Source organism: Corvus kubaryi, unplaced genomic scaffold (assembly GCF_017639235.1).
Source record: "Corvus kubaryi isolate FWS band 111438036 unplaced genomic scaffold, C.kubaryi_AGA036_p1.0 37260, whole genome shotgun sequence".
Lineage (NCBI taxonomy): Eukaryota > Metazoa > Chordata > Aves > Passeriformes > Corvidae > Corvus > Corvus kubaryi.
The window spans coordinates 828972-844581 of NW_024581077.1; the positions used below are offsets into that span (position 1 = coordinate 828972).

A 15610-nucleotide genomic window follows, 5' to 3' on the forward strand; every position below is an offset into this window, starting at 1 on the left:
TATGTGCTAACCTTGGGAGATGAGCAAAACACTGAACCGAGTCCAACAATAGCTCTTCTGCAGTTGCTGTACAAGGTTATAGTAAATTGGATTATAAGATCTTTCTGAAACCAGAGTTTTCATCTTATTTTAAGCTTTCTCCAATATCTAATGCTCTTCCTCTTCTTTCCAAAAAAATGAGCAATAGATCCTCGTAAAATATCTAAAGTTTTTGAAACGAGGAATAACAGCACATCTGTTACAAAAAATCTCCAAACCACACTAAAGCTTCTCTTTATTTTAATGGCCAATGTTCTCAAATAATTTTCCCTGACTGGACATTTAATAGGAAAGATTTATTTAATTTTATTTATGGAAGGCTCTGGCCTGTGCCACGTTAAAGACTGTGTGCTATACTGTGTAGCAAGGGAATTGCCTGCAACAAGGAATTATGGGCAGAGATGGAGAGTAAGTTTTACTCTTTAGAGGACCAAGTACACATTGTAATAGTTGTTGAGGGAGATGGTACAGCTCACAGCTTGGAAAAACAATTGCGTTATTGGGAAGGAAAGGAGCCACCAACCATGTTAGGGAAAGGTAAGAAATGTGGTTAATTTTTTGGATTTGTGCAGAGAGCTGAATTTGTTGTTTTACTAATGTAGATAAAAGCTAGGAGCTAAAAAAAAGAAATATAGGAGAAGACTATAAACTTTTTCTCTGTGTTAAATGTGGGATGATGCTGTAGCATGTGAAAGAAGCATGAGAAGGAAAGACTTAATCTAAAATGGAGAGTGCTTACAGGGCTATCAGAACAGAGATGAAAATTAAAACTAGATGGAAGTAAGGATACTCAGGGACTGTGTTAAACAATTTCAGTGAATTTACCACAAATTCTTGTTGGGATCTGCTTCTTTCTTTCCTGAGTCATGTAAAAATTTTTTCAAACTGCAGGTTATCTATTCCACAGTGAGATAATAAAAAGTTGGCCTGAAGGGATCCAGGTCATACATCCTCTTGGAGGAATCATCAACATTTTTGCTCTTCAGAAGTAGTATTTTCTGTGAGATTTGTATGCATGCATATGTGACCATGAATACCATATGTTTTTCTGAAATACAAGTGAATTTTGTGATATTTAAGTGTAGCACAGGATGACTATTTCCTTGATGCTAGCTATGGAATAAAGAGAATTAAAAATATGTTATTTTAAAAATAATTTGTATATCCATTTTAATGAAAATATTCTGTTTTAATATTATGGGTACCACTGCAACAAGTTGAGCTGAACTGAACAGAATTAGTGCTTCAGAGTACTTGTCTTGGCAGCTGTGACAAAACCTAAAGTCAGCAGTATTCCAGCTGACTGTTTTAACTGGAAGACCCTGTGAGAGAAACACCCAGCCGACTGAAGAGATCCTAGATTTAAAAAGGAATGCTAATTTCTTTAAGAACAAGAGCAGGAAAATGTCCATGTGAGAAAAAACCCCAAAACTTACCCTTGTGTATCCTTCTCATAGTTTGCATAATCCAGCTGCTTTCCCTTAGAAGACTTAGATTTCCACATTTTCCAACTGTCACATGTTGATTACGGTACTGATGTAAAGCAAAGTGAGACAAAGGAGCAGGAGGACCTCTTTCTCAGCTGAGCAACTCAACAACTAGATTAGAGCTCAGGTATCTCTTGTGTCTGGCTAGATGGATCCCCAAATTTTCCATTGCTGCCTTCAGGAAGAACCCTAACAAGACAAAGATATTTACTCAGAAACCCCATACCACCATGACTGCGGTTTTCTCCTTGATGATCAGGTTGGTATTTCCAAACTTTTTCATGCTGACAGGTCTTAGAATCTACTAGTCTCATTTCTGAAACCAGTAGTTTCACCATCATTTAAACTTGAAAGCAGCTCAAGAGATTGGATATGCTCTGATCATGACCAATACATTTACCTGACAAATGGACTTTGAACCAAAGATTTCTGGGTTTTTGTGTTCCAGATGGCCTGAAGTGCCTTGGTGGCCAGTTCATGAAACAGAGCAAATTTTGAGGGGCACCTAAGGATTTGATTTTATGACCCTACAGAAAATTTTCACTTCTGAGGTTCTTCAGCAGTATAGTTGGAGATTTCTTTCATTTCTTCCTGAATGTGTCTGAATTTTGCCTGAGGTTTCTACATGCTTTTTGGGATCAGTCCCATGATCTTTGGATATGTAGAAGATTTTAGAAGGAGCATCTATATGTATATATAAAACTTAAAAAAAAATCCATGTAAGGTATTACAATAATAATTTCTGTTTTCAATGTTTAACAGTCATCTTAACCATTTTCACGGGACAAAACCCTTAATAATGAAATCACCTCAGGCTTGATTTCAAAAACTAGCATTGCAGAACAGCTATGGATTTCAGTGCCTCAACCACCTAATCTTCTTATGAGAAATAGCCAAGGAATAAATGATATTTGCTTACTTAACTGAGATAAGAACTGATTCTAGAAACCAAGTTAATAGAAAGCTGAGGCCAAGACACGGTATTAAGAAGATGTGGTGTTTCCTCATAAGGACAATGGTGGTTTGGCACCCAAAACTCTTTGTGGCTGGAAAAGTCCTTTGGTTAATTTCATATAAAGACACAGTTATATTCCAGCTTTAAATATATACTCCTTGTAACTTCAATGTAAGACAATTTTTAAAATTTCTTGTCCTCTGCTAGTGGAAAATGTTGATGTAAGAGACTTTCTGAGGAGTTTGCAGATATGCCACTGGTTTATTTATTAAGTCCTTAAGATAAGGACTTATCTGGTGGCCACAGCAAAAAAAAAAAAAAAAAAAAAAAAAAAAAAAAAAAAAAAAGAAGTCGTTGAACCACAGTGCTTATTTCTAAATCCAGTAGAATAATATGTAAAACACTTTGGCAAGTTTCAGAATTAAACCCATCATAGAAATTAAAGATTCCCATTATTAATCTTAAGAAATAGATTTAATTCATACCAGAACATTCCAGTGGAGTGTAAGCAGTTGTCCAATATCTGCTGGTTGCTAAATTGTGTTCTGCCAGAAAATAATGCTTCTCTTATCAACCCATTCTACTTAGTAACTGAACTTTAGCTCCTGTAGGAATAATTAGGATCACTGATGAGAGATATTCATGTTTTCAAAGTCCTGTGAATAACATGATGATGTGATTTCCTGACTAGATCTAACCCAGGAGCATTTATTCATTCATGCACTGAAGAATAGCTGATAATGATTAAATGTAATTTTATAAATTTGCTTTTATTTCCTACACGGCTCAACCCACTCTCAGTGCTACAGTAGATAGTTAACCCTCCTGCAGGCCTTTAGATACCCAGGTTATAGGAGAGCCAGTAATTCACACTGAATAGTGGGTGCAATGGTAACAGAGGCAGTTTATCTGCCCCCGCTTTTCAGAGTTCTTAAGAAAACATCTTTCTGTGTGCCCAGGCCAAGTGATTCTTTGTTTTAATTCCCTGCAGGGCTGTTCTCCAACGATAAAACACCAAGCAGAGAGGACAGATCCTTAATATGAAGTTGTGTCGTCTGTACAAGGCAATAAGATTGGCCATTGATACACTCCCAGAGATGTAAGACCATTTCTTTTAGTATTTCTATACATTAAATGAGCTGTTAATTTTCCAATTTATTTAAAATTCATATGTTTTGTAGCAATCATATTTCATGTCTCACTTCTGCATTAAAAAGAGAGCTGGGTAGCAGATCCAAAGTTAGTACTAAGAAATTGTTACAAACTCTTTGCACTGTTAAATAATCCTTAAATATTTACTGTAGTTTTTTTCACAAGCCCCTCTCCTCTGGAATTCCTCCAGGCTGAAACACCCCAAACCCATCTGCAATTCAGCACAGGAAGGGCTGAATTGGCCTAGTGGAACCAGCTTGAGAGTATTTGAGCTTGTATACATATCTGTGCCAGCACATGTCTGTGTGGATACATTATTTATCTTGACACCTTTGTTCCAACAATCCTTCAATCCAAAACCAGTCTTCTGCTTGTACATGCATATATGTCTCCCACCATACATGTGCTACAATCGTTATTAATGACTTCTAGAGCCGCTTGAACTCTTCACCTCACGGGTGTGAGACAATGGCTCTTCAACAATGCAGCTATGAGAACAAATATTTGTGACAGAACTTAACAAAAAATTCCTGTATATGTTTATTCATTTCTAAAGTTATAAAAATTCATTCATCTCTTACTCCTCTAAGTAGAAGCAGAAAATAAATACCTGTCATAACAAGTGCAACTACAAATAAACTTCTTGGAAACGTCTCCAGAAAAATATGAGCTATTTTTGCTTCATATTTGGATTATTTCACTTTAATAGCAGAAAATATTTTTAAAACTCTGGGAAAAATTGGAGCAGATCACCCACAAATCTCCTTCCTTAGAGTTGCCTGGCTCCTCTCTGCAGCGGTACTCGCTGATCTTTTGGGTTGCTTCTTTTAACCCACATCACAGTGGCTTCACCTGTATTAAACTTTCAATGATTTTTTGTTGCCCAGAACCACGCTGCACCCAAACCCTAGAAAACCCCACGTTGCTCAGCTGTTAAACAGCGTAGAGAATGAGATGCAGGTCACCTGCTGCAAACAGAGGATGAAGCATCCCAAAACGTTTTGCGCCACTCCCAGTAGTCTCAGAGATATTTTGGCAAACAGAGGTGATTAAGTGGGTGTAAATTCCCTACCCCAGTCTCTGGGAGTGAGAGATGGAGGAAACCACCACCTCAGAGTGCCCGGGAAATACCTTTGCCATCAGAGTACAGAGAACTTGCTGCTCCCTGTGGAAGAGCACGTGCACCATCCACTCTCTCTCTTCTGTAAGGCAAAAACTCAGACCTTTCTTAACCATCTCAGTTAAGACAAGTCTAAGTTAAGTCAGACTTATCATAACCATCATCTCACTCCCATGTTTCTGCATAAAAATTGTAGGAGTGTGGCCAGAGGTGAGCTGTAGTGTGACAACCATGTAAATTTAGGCATGGTCATGGCACACAGATATTTGAATCATGCTATGCAATGTATTGAGGTAGGCCATACACAATGAACCAAAAATTCATGAGGTAAAGCATGGTCACAGGCTGAATCACCATTTTCTTGATGTAAGAGAAAATTGTTAAGAAGTGGTGTGTCCTCAGAGGCAATACATTTATTTTTGGGCTGAACTTAGAGGACTATGCATAGTGTCAGCACTGTTTAAACTTCTTGTTCTGCTTGCTTATCTGTGTGATGCGTTGTGCTGAAAAATATCTTTTTTCCCCACCTCTACTCCAAATAGCGTCTTCAAAACTGAGCTCAGAAAATCTAACACAGCTAATGACAGTGCAATTGGGCAACCTGTTCCTATGATATTTGGCAGCATTGTCACAGAAGAGAACAATGTATAAAGGGGAATATAACTAGAAGGACAGTATATTTTATGGAAACAGAATGCAATTATTCAGCTCAAAATTAATGAGTTATCAGCCACAGTTGTTCCTTCATCACCAAGCTGTTCTTCTTTACTGACAGCAAGCAGAGAGGCCTTGGGCTTCTGTCATATCTTAAAGAAGCTGCCATGAGTCTTTAAGGACCATAAAAGGCAAAACCGTGGTTTTATGTCTCAAGGCTGATGTCCATTTTCTATACATGATTAATGTGTTTTACAAACAGTACTTTGGCCACAGAAGTGGGAGGATATTTGTCAAAAAAACCCCACCAAAAGCTTGAAGAACACAGATGAATGGATCTGACTGAGATTTGGAAACAGATATTGCATCTTCCTTTGAGTGTCTGGATTAGTCTTTCCTGTGTTTGAAGACTAGTGTAAAACAAATCAGGAATCATAATAAAGGCGTTTACCAGCTTGTTCATGTAGAAGTCTGTGAAGGAAAATTCCTGCAGATTGACTTATATATTTCTGTTCTTTGTCCAAGTCAATTAAAAAATACTCCTTCAAACATGTTCATTAGCTTGTATAACTCCTGCTCTGTAATGTTCACTCATCAATTTGTCAAATCAAGCAAAAGTGGATTATGACCTGGTGAAATGGTTTGCAAAGATCATCTTTGAATAGAAGGTCTAGGAATTAAAAAAAAAAAAAGGAATAAATGTGTTGAATACTTGATATAGCTGACATTTTGAAATTATTTAATTAATTCCTAGTCACTTGTTTCACCTGACTGAAGTAACAGTGCTTTCTGAACTGAGACTAGAAAATGTCTCCTTTTTAGCCACTCATCTTCAGCTGTCAAAACGTACAGGAACAATTGTTACTGTCAGAACTGACATGAAACATCAGCCACAATCCTGAATTAACTTCCCTTTGGATGTCTCTCAAACTGCTTTCACAAGAGTGATCCAGTCTGTTCTTAATTCCGCAGACTTAGTTCTTAATTCTTTTTTCTTTGGTTTTTTACAGGGGATTTTTGGGTGTGTTTTTTATTGAATTTGTTCTTTATTTATGGTATTTATTTGCCATTCTCTCTAGCAGCTAGTCTGCATGGCATGTGTAAAGTTCTTTTTGAGCCTTGCAGAATGGGAAGAGAGGAGCTGTGGCATTTGTCTGGCAAATCTCAGAGACCGATGCTGAGAGGCTGTGAAAAGAAGGAAGGAACGGAAGCAGAATTTGTGCTTTGCTCAAGCAAGCATTAAGGCCAGCCTTCTTTACTGTCTGAATTTGTAGCGAACTCTTCAGTGATGGTCTCGTACATTACTTTGACTGTCCTCAGATAAGGGCAGGGACAATTCTTAACCCTGACATCCTGCAGATGAGCTGTAATGAAGACTCGCATTGGGCCATGTGTCCTGCATGGGGCATGGTTCCTTGAAAGGTTTAACTGCACCAAAAGAATCACTGAATGTGACCAAAGACAGCAAATCTTACTTGATTTGCTAATCTTGCTCTTAAAACAAGTTATACCTAAAGGTGGTTCAGCAACATGTGGCCAATGAATCTCCACCTTTTGTTGAGATGAGACCCAGCATGCATCCCATTCTATTCCATATGCAGCTGGGCCTTGGAAACTGGAAATCTAAATATGAGAGCAGGTAGGGAAAGGTGGTGCAGTCCCTGGGATGGAGACAGCATGGCACAACATACATTCCAACAGGTTAAATGCTGCCAGAATTACCAACTTGATTGTAGGGTTAAAAAAGGCTTGGTTTAGTTTTTCTAATGATAACTTCAAGCTATCAACTCAGTCTAATGAGATGATAACTGTATCCTTAAATCTATGTACTGAAAGGCCAGGGACTCAATTTTTTACAGCAAATCATATCTGAGCATGATTGCAAAGTTGTTTCTTTTTAGTTGGATAGGATGACATATGCACAACTTGTGAGTTTAGTGGAAGTTTCTTTGTAGATTTCTATGGCTTGGATTAAGAGTATGATATTTACTGGGCTAAATGACATACCATTATGATATCTTAGAATGAATTATTGTCAGTTAAATGGTAGCAAAAATCCAGTGTAAATTGTTATGTTTCTCAGCTTCTTTCTGATGCTCTGATGGTTAAAGCAGGATATATATGCATATATAAATTGCTGCTGGAATTTACCCACAGGACAAAACACATTTGCTCTTGAGAGAAATCCAGGTGCATCTCAGGCAAGAAACTAAATACCACTATTGCCTAAGATGGCAAAGGAACTGGAGGAACATTTCGTTCAGTCCACGTATAACAATTTGGGGATTTTTTCCTCTCTGTCCTCACCTCTGCTGATGCTCATGCTCACTGAAAGCAAAGGGTAGAGTTTCATCTGGAGATGCTTAATAGCTCTCAGATGAGGCACTTTAGATGAGCATCAGGCCTGATGGAACAACTGCTGCAAACTCCAGTGAGTGACAGGAGAACCAGAGCCATTCATGATGGTTAATGCAAGCTGCTGGCAGACATTCATTACACACATATTACATAAACACATATAAAATCAGAATTTTTATATATATGCATGGTTTTTATATACATAGATCACGCTTTAAATTAAACACGTACAAATCATAGGTCAAGCTCGTAAGAGGCAACACTGAAGTCAGTGGAAGAAAACTGGGATACAGAGACTTTTAAAACTTATTTCTGCTTTAACCTACTTGGATGTTTCTCGGAACAGAATTTGCTTCAGTGGGAATAGTCAGGTGACTAATGACTGCATTCCTAAGGAAAAGGTTTGAGAATAGAATGAGCAATCTTTTGATCTCTGAGTCTATAACCAGAGAAAAAAGATGAAGCAACTATGATTTCTCATGCACTGCATTTTTGTTTTTTGTTTGGATGAACAAGCACACATACTTAAAAAACTCTTTGCCAACAGCAATAAAAGACTTTGTGCCAGACTGCTATTGCTTATATTATAATATTACATTGTGACTGGAGCTGTATTTCTTGTATTTGGTACTTTTGTTTGTGCATTGTTAGGTTTGGCTGGCTACAGCACTAGTGCACTCAGGGCTGGCAGATCTTTCACTCATTTTAAAGTGAAAATATTCATTTTCACAAAGAAGTGATGCTTTTTTTGGGCCTAATGAATTCAAAGTCTCAGCTATGCCTTACACACAATGATTAGAGGAGAGAAAGAAGGGAGGAGACTCCTGCTAAGATTTTTTTTGTACCTATAGTTACTGTATGAAATGAATGAAGCTAATTAGAGGCCGACATTCTGATGTCTGTTGTAAGTATAAGCCAGACACTTTTATGGCAAGAAAAACAATACTGAATAAGCAAAATTTTTCTTTCTTTCTTTTTTTTTTTAATTCATTTTTGAGTGGAAAAGGATTTCAGCTGGCAGAAACCAACACAGATTTATTAATCACCATGGAATTTCTCTGGCTAACAGGGTTTACAACAGAGAAACCTATCCAGAACTTAAATGTATATTGTCTTCTTTTCATAAGAAAGAAAAGCATATTTGTCTCTTTTTATCCCTTCTGAGGAAAACAAAAAAACCACAAGAACAAAAAATCCTTACCAGTCTTTTCCCTAGTCACTTAGATCAGAGGTATGTTGTCTTACATCTATTTCACCTCAAAATATGCCTAAAACCCTAGGCACCAAACCTTGGAGAGCCCTTTGCACTTCTGGAGCAGAGCTTGGCATTTCTTATAATTTGAGGTGCATTTGAGAATTAAAATTGGACTCTTATTTCAGGGAGTCCTACCTCCCTACAGAGTACCTGCTTTGCAATGTAAGAATGCCTGTATTTCCTGTGGTAGCTTATCATCCTTTAGAAAGTTTCTTCACTAATAGGTTGTACCATCTGTTGGGCAATTTGCCTAGATTCCATTCTGCAAGCCGTGCTCCTCTACTTAGTCATGCTGCAATGTGCACTAATAGAGTAGATAGATACCTGTCTCCCTTTTCCCTGTGTTTGATGAGGTTGTGTGGAAAGAGCCTTGTGTGTTTTACTTTTCTCTATTCCTTTTAATAATTTCAATCTGCTCTTTGCTTCCTCTGTGTAAAATACAGAAAAGATTCTGGGACTAAGCATCTAAACATATCCTTAATTTTTTTTTTTTCTTTCTTAAGTTGTATTTATTAATGAGAGGAGAGGGAAGGTGATGAGAATTTGAATTTTAATTTGTTTTCTTTCCCTTAAAACCATGTAAGTATACTCAGGAATGTTCCTGATTCGTGCTGTTTTGTTTATGGCTTTTTTCAAATGTCAGTGTTTCCTTTGCATCTGACCAGTTCTATCTAAAATCACAAGGATCAGTCAAACTGACCTCACAGAGAATAAAAAGCTACTGTGGGTTTCTTACTGAAGCATTGAGTCTGAGAGCAGCTACTGCCATTACATGTACCAGCCGGGACATAGCAAAGGTGCTCCTGGATCAATCAAAGCCCTGCACGCTTGCAGGGCATGGGACTGTCTGTCACTGTACAGGAGCAATGCCACGTGGGTGCTTGTCTTCTGGTTGCATGATGCTTCTGATATCCTCTGGAGGATACCCAGTAACCCCCTAAATTGGTGATAATCTGCTGTGAAGTACAAGGTACTCCTGGATGGTGACATCCACCACGCCTGCAGTGAAATATGCTAAGGTGAGAAGCCTGTGTCCTTGCTGAGAGCTGGGAAAAGGGCACTACGTAGCAACAGCAGGACAAACCTTGTTGGAAATTCATTCCCTTTTGTCCTTCTGGATAGCTGTTATCGCATCACACTCCTTTCGTCTGGGAAAAGCAAAACAAAAAATCATTTAAACACCCTGTAAAAAATGAAACTTGGAGTTAGTAGAGTGAAACAAAAGTATATCAGGACTTTAGGTTGCTTACAAGGGGCAGCTGGAAAGACAGAAGGGAGGGCAGATGCAAGACAGAGGATCACACACATATGGATTCCACCCAGGACAATTGTCCCAACCACTCTTTCTTCAATCAGTTAAAATGCTACTTTAAGTAGCAGTTCAAGCTGTAGGTGCTATAAACATAGCACTGCTCCCAACTTTGAGAATCAAGACAGGTCAAGAGGAAGATGCAGTACTCCCAGCTGACTTTTTGGAGCACTGTATGGAAAGTGATTGACAGTTTTCATTTGACTTAAATCTTCAAGGGCTAGGAAATAGTGTAACACAAAGTCATTTCTCATTCAGTCCCTATAGGGACATTAAATGTTTAATATTCAGTCAAAAGTCACTGAAGTTATAAAACTCATTACATTCTATTTTAATTATATCCTTTTTTTTTTCTTTTCTTCACTAGGTAGCAATTATTGGTGAATATATATATTCAAGTTAATCTACATTTTCTTTCTAGTCTGAAATCTAATATGCAGTTGCATTAAAATTAGTCTGTTACCAAGAGAATACTACAATGAAACCCGGTAATAATAAAATAATTCTGTTTGGATTTAATATAATTCCATATTAAATACATTAAGGGTTCTTCCATAACCTCTTCCCTCCTTTGATATTCTTCTTTTCCCTTTTTGGTGCTATTCACTAGTGAAGCTCATGAGCATAAAATCTTATCCTTGTCTTCAGAGTGCAAAGAACATAACTGCATACAGGCTTCCCAAAAATGGGTTGTACTTTTAAAAATATCTATGCTGATACTTGTGACTAACCAGTAAACCTCTAAAATGGAAGATGGCTAAGAGGAGATGGGTAAAGGCAATGTGTCCGTGAAGCCCGGGGAATAACACAGGGTGTGATTGACCAGAGCTGTCACAAAGAATGTGTGTTTTATCTCGCCACTAAAAGGGGAGGGGAAGGTGGCCTTTGTTACAGACAAACAACTATCAACAGCTGAGCAGATCAACTGAGGGTGTAAATATTTCTCTCTGTGGTCATTAGATCAGTTACATCTCTCTGAGTCAGCCAGACCAGCACAGGGAGAGTAAATATAAAAGCTGAGCTAAAGCAAAACAATTTTGAAGAGAGCAATGGCCTTGAGCTGGCTTCAACTCATGTATTCCTCTCTGGAAAATAGGAAGTGTCTGATGGTGAGTGTATTATAGGGACCAGTAATGGAATCACATTAGTATGTGGTTGCACTGTATAATGTAATTACTACACATTTTGAAAAGTGTAGCATATATTTATTGTGTTATGCAACACATATTTACCACTGTTAAATCAGGAATCCCATATATAAATTAGTAAATTTGATATTACATCTTAGTGTTATACAGTTTTTAAACATAAATATTTTTGTGCTTTAGTAAGAACAACACAGCCCTGCCTTTCTGTCTGTCCCCAGATGCTGAAGATTCATTAGCAGTCATTGGGACCATGTTTTGTAATAGTATAACATAAAGAAAAGGTTTTATTTACCTTATTCAGTGAGAAGAGATCAGAAAAAAAATTTTACAAAGTTCCCAGAGTGTTGAAGTATTCCCTTTCAGTATTTGAGAAATTCTGCTGTATTTCTGTTTAGAAACCATATTTAGTTTTAATATTTCCTTCCATGTTTAACTATGTATCCTTTTATGTTACTATTAGATGAATAATAAGCTGTATTATGCATTTGTAAACACTTTGTACATATGAGGTAGTCTAAAAGGAGAAAAAATCTTGAAATGCTTTGATCTGGGCAAAGAATTTCCAGTGATGCAAAATATAATGACAGAGATAACACAATCTGCAGGGACAATTCTGATAAGTTGTCCACAAAAGTGAAGTTTCCATGCTCTGATATTCTCCTTTTTCAGACACAGCTTGAGAGCTCAATCAAAATTGGTCAGAGTAGCTTGAGTAGCTGAATGGGAAGAAATTAAATTTAAAATACTGTTAGGATTATAGTGGTATTTTAGGTCTCTGTTATACCTGCTAACAGGATATACTAAGGAATTGTTAAACACCATCAAGATTTTTAAGTTAAGGATGTATCTGAAAAATAGAAGATTGCATGACACTCTCTTACTAAATCTTTTGCCAAGGTTCATTTCTTTGCACACTTCACAGCAGCTGAGAACATCTGGGTTCATTTGTTCCCCTGCCTTCTGTTTTGTCTGCAAGCACCCGAGACAGGGTCTGTGCTACAATCTGCTTTTGCACACAGAGACAGGCATGACTTGCCCTGGTGTGACTCAGGGCACATCCACACCAGCACAGGCCTGGCAAGAAGTACCTGACAAATCTGGGGTAGTGGTACAGGTCTCTCAGATGTGGGAGCTTGATAGCTCTGGGCTTAGTCTGCAGTGTAGATGTAGTTGGTGTGTACAACTCCCGTGAATTGGGTTGTGCACGTGCTGGAAGGGGTCTCTGGCTTAGAAGGAAACAAATGTTTATTGCCACAAAAGACACATGGTCCCACCTCCTGTGTGGTTATAGAAAGAAGAGGCAATGGAATGACCTTTCTGAATGTTTGCATCTTTCTTTTCCTCAATCAGAGGAATGCAATTACTCTGCTGAGCTTGGTGGACCTCATCTTCAGAGCTCCTTGGAACACAGCTGTGCCATCCTTGGCCCGTTTCAAGGAAAGGCAAGATAATGAAGCGCCTGGTCTTACCTGACTTGGAAAATCATTAACGGAGACAAAGAACCCCAAATACTGACTTCTAGTTTCTTTCCTTGACTATGGAGACATTTTAAGCTCTTTAACAGAAAAATGGTAGAGATAACTTTGACACTGTTCTCACCTGGTGTAACCCAGAGATGGTTTATAAGTCCACAGATACTCTAATGTAGTGCTAGAAATGCTGTCAGCTTTAATTATTTCTAAGTGTGAGCTGCTATATTAAATGGCTAGCTCAATTTGTCATGAGGCTTAAAAAAATAGGTATTATGCCTTTAGATATAGTACCTATTCATTGTATTTTTAATTTTTCACTTTAAAAAAACCCACAGATTTTTCAAATCAGGAATAATTGGTTTTTGCTTTAGAAGAATAGTCTGAATTACTCAATAATTGCATTGATGGGAAAAAAAAAACTAGTCAGGACTATGGAAACTGTAATTAAAGTACAGCCTTGAAAGGATTGGAAGTTAATACCTCTGAATCAAAAGAGAGTCTTTAAACCTGTGGCCTCCACAGTTTTGTCTTTACCTTAAAGCCATTAACCCTGAGAAGCGGTGTTAATAACTACCCTATGTTTTCATTCTAACGTACTTACGTCAATTTTTTTGAGTGCGTGGCAGAGGTGCTGCTGTGAATGAACCCTGCAGCTTCCTCACCAGAGGCTGTGACTGCCTCTGTGTGCTGTGGTTAGCAGGTCATTCATTGCAAAGCCACCTTCTGTCCAGATGACACAGCCACAAACTGACCGAAATGCTTCCCCTGCAGCAGTGAGGTGTCACATCTGACTTGTGAAACCTCACCTTTATTGCTCAGGCTCTGCTGTAGCCTGGCACTGGAATAATGGTGCCTTTTCACAGGGAACAGAAACCCAGAGCTTTGAGGGGCAGGAGGAAAAACGGTGCAAGAAACCCTTTTTCTCACTCCTCCCCACCCTTACAGAACAAGCATCAGGAGTGAGTTTGGGGAAGGGGTTTTGTAAAGGGAGAACCACACAGAGGAACAGGATTGTAAAGTCCTCAGAGTGGATATGTTTGGTTGTCTGCTAATTTATCATCACCCTTCTCTAGCCTTTTTCTGTGAATATCCTATTTCAATGGCAATGCTTCTGGATAATATCAAAGCCTATTACTCATCCTCTGAGCTACTGAGCACATTTCAGATGCTGGATAATCAATGCCTTTGATGGGAAAACATGGAAGGGCTTTACAGAAACAGAGACTTTTGTCCAAGATCTTTTCTGTTGTCCCGCAGGTGACATGATGAGTGTCCCTTTTCCTCATCTTGGAACACTGTCCCAGAGGCTGCTCCTTACACACTCTGAAAATACAATGGAGACCTCTTGCTACACACTCCAGTTGTATTGATCTCTCCATCTGTTTTCCGAATAATAGGGTCCTTCCTACATTTCTCTAGTGTTCTCTGGATGTCAAGCTGCTAGCTCTGATCACGGCCTTAGCTATAGTGCACAGGGAAAGGCCCATCTGTGCATCTGAAGGGTGGACTGGAATCATACATACAGTTGGAAATACATTATTTTGGCCACTGGAGGGCTCACAGTTTGTTCATCAGCTTTGTAGAGAAACAGGAAGAAAGAGGGGGAAAAGTGAGTGAAGTGCTCAGTTCCAGAGACCTGTTACCTCTGCGCATGGATGGCAAAGTCTCTCTAAAAATGTTTTACAAACTCAGGCTTTACTTCTCATGTTATACTCCTGCATCCATTACATGAGGAAGTCAGGAGGGAAACAGGGGTCATCTTGAGGTAATGTGCAGTTTTTAAAAACCTCTGTAGGAGATTACCTGCTGCTTTCTGTGACCTGTTCTCTCATGCCTGTATTGCTTCTGGCTCAGGAGCTTGAGCTATTTCCTGCATTACACTGTGTAGACATGCTCTGTGCAGGTAAAAGGTTTCTCAAGTGTCTTGGATCACTTGGACAATAAAGTAATTGGTAACTTGGTATTAGTGTTCTCTGCAGTCACCTGGGAAGTAGCCTGGTGAAAGCTATTTTGGTATCTTGGTGCAATTCTTGCAGGGAAGAGATAAAAGTAGTTATTATTTGGCTGGGGGACACACATGAGTGCTCACAATTTGGCTGCAGTCCATCGCTCACCAACACAAGAGACGGTTTTCTAGTGGTCTGTTTTGCCATCTTGGTTTTGCTCTGGTGTTTCACACTGCATTCCTGGAGCAATCAAAGTTTGTGTTTGGCTCAGTCACAATTTTATGGCGTCCAAGCAGAAATCCCACAGAAATATCTGACAGCTTGTACAGTGGAGGACATCCAACTAGATGCTTAAAATTGCCATGAGCATCTACAAACTCACCACAAAAATAGCAGAAAGAAGAAAGCCTACTGTCATCAGGTTATTACATATCTCTACCAGTCAGAACTCCTTTCTCTTTTTGGAGACGTTCAGCTGCCAAAGACAGTGATACAGTCTCCTAGTAAGAATACTTTTAGGCTAATTGCTGCCATAAATTGTAGCTTATGATTCCAGTCCTCTTGAAGTCAACCTACATTTTTCCCCTGACATCAAGAAAAACAAACTTTGATTGCAGTGGTTACCATATCAACTTCCTCTTAATTTGAGTTGCACTCCCAAAATAATTTTTCTTCTTTTATGATAATCTATATATAGATGTTAATCTGTTTGTGT

The 15610-nt window shown here is 38.5% G+C and overlaps 1 long non-coding RNA gene across 1 annotated transcript in view; it reads left to right on the top strand.

The window, feature by feature from the left end:
• LOC121662642 overlaps positions 1-15610 on the top strand; it is a 436327-nt gene that overhangs the window by 192327 nt on the left and 228390 nt on the right. Inside the window, exon 2 of the long non-coding RNA XR_006015360.1 lies at positions 9546-9552. This is a non-coding gene — a long non-coding RNA (uncharacterized LOC121662642). The remainder of the gene's footprint in view (positions 1-9545; positions 9553-15610) is intronic.